This window comes from Propithecus coquereli, unplaced genomic scaffold (genome assembly GCF_000956105.1).
Source record: "Propithecus coquereli isolate 6110/MARCELLA unplaced genomic scaffold, Pcoq_1.0 Scaffold108, whole genome shotgun sequence".
NCBI classification, from domain to species: Eukaryota; Metazoa; Chordata; class Mammalia; order Primates; family Indriidae; genus Propithecus; species Propithecus coquereli.
The window spans coordinates 4,096,862-4,100,251 of record NW_012134747.1 but is presented as its reverse complement, the minus strand read 5'-3'; positions in this window follow the sequence as shown (position 1 = coordinate 4,100,251).

Genomic DNA, 3,390 nt, shown 5'->3' with positions numbered 1-3,390 from the left:
TTACTATTTTGTACCTTTAAAAGTCAGACATGCATTTTAAATTGATTTTTTGGTAGGTTTTGATCTTTCTTTGAGCTGCTTACACTGGCCTTGTGACTACTGTCACAGGCACATGCAAGATGGCTGTGGGGAGGGTGTGCATTTTCCTCTGAGCAATTACATGCTGTGGAGCCTCATCATTTCTGGTTCTTCAAATTTCTTAACCAACTGTCTGAATTGGATCTTTGGTACAGCCATGTCAATCCTCCAGCTTCAAAACAAAGTCATTTTTAAGCTATTTCAACCTGGAAAAAAAACCTGAACGATTTCTGAAAGCAAAAGCAGGTATTTTCTTCAAACTCAAGTAACTGAGATAACTAAAGAGATTTAGTTCAAATTGCAAATAAATTTGCCTTTGGATTGAGACGAGGCAAGAGAACTATCAGATTCAAAGGTCAAAAGGAACATTTTGGAGTAAGTTATAAACCAGAAAATAGGGATTTAGAATGGAAACGCTGAACTCAACAATAAGATGAGGTCATGACACCTTGGCAAGTATTTTTTGTTATTTTTTTTTAACTCACTGTGTTAACCCAGAACTTTATTTTCACTGACTCTAATTGAGGATATTTTAGCGATTTTTTTTCTGTGCGTGTATTTTTTTTAAAGGAGGGGGAATGATACTTTGCACTTTGTTATGTCTTGGTTCAAAGGAATTTAAAGCATATAGAAAACTTGGGCCAGTTATCATCTACATTCCCTGCCTCTCCCTAGAACATGTATTCCAAAAATTATCATTTCTTAGTGGGTTTAGTCTGCCGCTGGTATGGTCACAAATTCCCAGAGAGAAATAACTGTTTAGAGGAACTAATTTTCCAAGTGCCCAAATTTCCCCAGCCTCGACCAATTGTGATGTAAATAAATTAAAACTGCAAACTTAAAAAAAAAAAAACAGATAAAATGATGTGTCTGCCCTGAAGTAATTAGTACAAGCACATTTAAAATTTATTAGAAAGTGCAAGGACAATTGGATGGACTTTTGTTGTTCAGCAGTTCTACACTGGAGTTAAATTCTGTGTTTTCTGGAGCAGCAAGAAAAATTTTGTATTATGATATACATCATTATTTTAAATATGTTTATTGAGTGGGAATCCTCTAATTAGGGATTTGTTCTCATTTCAGTTGATGCTGGTATCTTAGTCTGTTTGGATAGCTCTAACATAATACCTTAGACTGGGTAATTTCCAAAACAATATAAATTTATTGCTCACAGTTCAGAAGGCTAGGAAGTCCATGATCAAGGCACCAACAGATTTGGTGTCTGGTGAAGTCTTGCTTTTCATGGTTGGCACCTTCTTGCTCTGTGCACCCTCACATGCTGGAGGGAGGTGGCAAGCAGGCCCCCTCAGGTCACTTTTATAAGGGCACTAAGCCCATTCACCATAGCTCCACTCCCATGACCTAATTACCTCCCCAAAGTCCCACCTCTTAATACTGTTGCATTGGCGATTGGGTTTCCACATATGAATTTTAGAGAGTCACATTCAGACCATAGCAACTGGATTAAAATTTACATTTTTACCAGCTACTTAAAAAGTGTTACCAAAGCCATTTGTCAGTGTAAAAAAGATTTAGGAGAACATCAAAAACATCTCTTCATCGAGTGAATGAAGAAGATTGGTTCAGAACACATAGTGAGTTTACTATTCTTCCAACTCAATGGGTCTACACAATGTCAGGATTATACTTCATCTCCCCTCACTGGGGGTCAGGTAGCTCTTCTTCTACCATAGTATTCATCCACTTCTGCCTAACTGGCCAGTCTCATCTTCTGACAGTCCCACAATTATACTCTAGGTGCTAGCAATACCAAGTGGCTTGCCTCTTTGGAACCTGTTGCCATGCCTGTACCTTAATGTTCTTTCTCTGCCTGAAATTTTCTACCCATTAATCTCCTGGAAAAGTCTTACTCAGCTGCAAGTCAGGACTCAAGTGCTACTTCCTGAGTTAAGGCTTATCTGAGTGTCCTGGGTAATCACTTTCCTCTCACCCTTCAGCATAGGCAAGGAAGACCATCTTCCAATTATAAGTGTGGGATGGTTTCATATCCTCTTCCTCTATGGAATGAAAGATGCTGGAGGGCACGTACATTGTGTGTCTGTATTTTTGTAACCCTAATACCTGGCTTAGTGTTTTATACATGGTATGTGCTCTTGAAAGATTTACTGAGTGAATGAGTATATTCTTTGGTATAAAACCATAAAAAAAAGTTTATACCTGGCCATATGTCTTGTTAGATTTCTCATATCTATCCATTTCAGCTACAATTTTCTTTACATAAGTGACCTAGGTTTAAAAATGTTATTTTTAATTTTGGGAATTTAATCACAATTTAGATCCCTGCTGCATTATTCAATAAAGTAGCTGCTAGCTACCTGTGGCTGTTTAAATTTAAATCAATTAAAATTAAAAATTCATTTCCTCAGTCACACTAGCCACACTTTAAGTGTTTGATAACAACATGAGGCTGCTGGCTACTGTCTCAGATGGTGCAGATAGGGAACATTTCCATCATTGCAAAAAGTTCTCTTGGACAGCACTGCTTAGAGAAACTGGCTATCTTTGGTAATGTTTCAAATTCTTTTGCAAATTAAATAACCACATTCAGACTAATTACCTTCAAAAATCCAAGTGCTAACATAGCCGGGTTATTCAAATAGTCTTAAAAATGTTATACTCTCTGGTACAGCGAGCCATTTTACAAATGTTTTAAATGGTCTATATTTAAATGTAAAGTGTGTTCAGCAAAATAAAATATTGAGACTAATGAATCAACACGATGACCTAGGTACACCATTTTATTACCTTTCCCTCCTGAGACACCAATAAAATCATAGTAAGAAAAATGTTTTAAGTGCTATAACTCCACAACATGAAGAAAGTGGATAAGGATTATCAGTGGGTAAGGGAATTTTTTAAATTTCTGAAATATTAAAAAGTGATTAAGTGAATTGGAAAAAGCAGCAGCCTATATTATACAATGTGCCTGGAGAGGTAGGAAGCTTCAGTCGCCATACTTAGGAATGCCAGATACAAAGGAAGTCAGGAGTGAGTTGTGCCCAAGACAGAAGGATTTAGTAATATATAGAATTGTTAGTTTGAGAGGGCCCACTGCATACTCGGCACAATAAAAGAAAAATCACCTATACTTATATCATTGAGACATTTTAGAACATCAGGATAAAGAGAATATTCACAGAGAAAGGTTCACCTATAAAAGAACAAGAAACAGCCTGGCAAGAAACTTCTCATCAGCAACACTGGATACTAGAAGAAAGTGGACCAAAGGTCTCAAGGTCATTATATTGCTTTTTATTATGAAACTCCTTATCAGATTTAAGTTTTAAAACA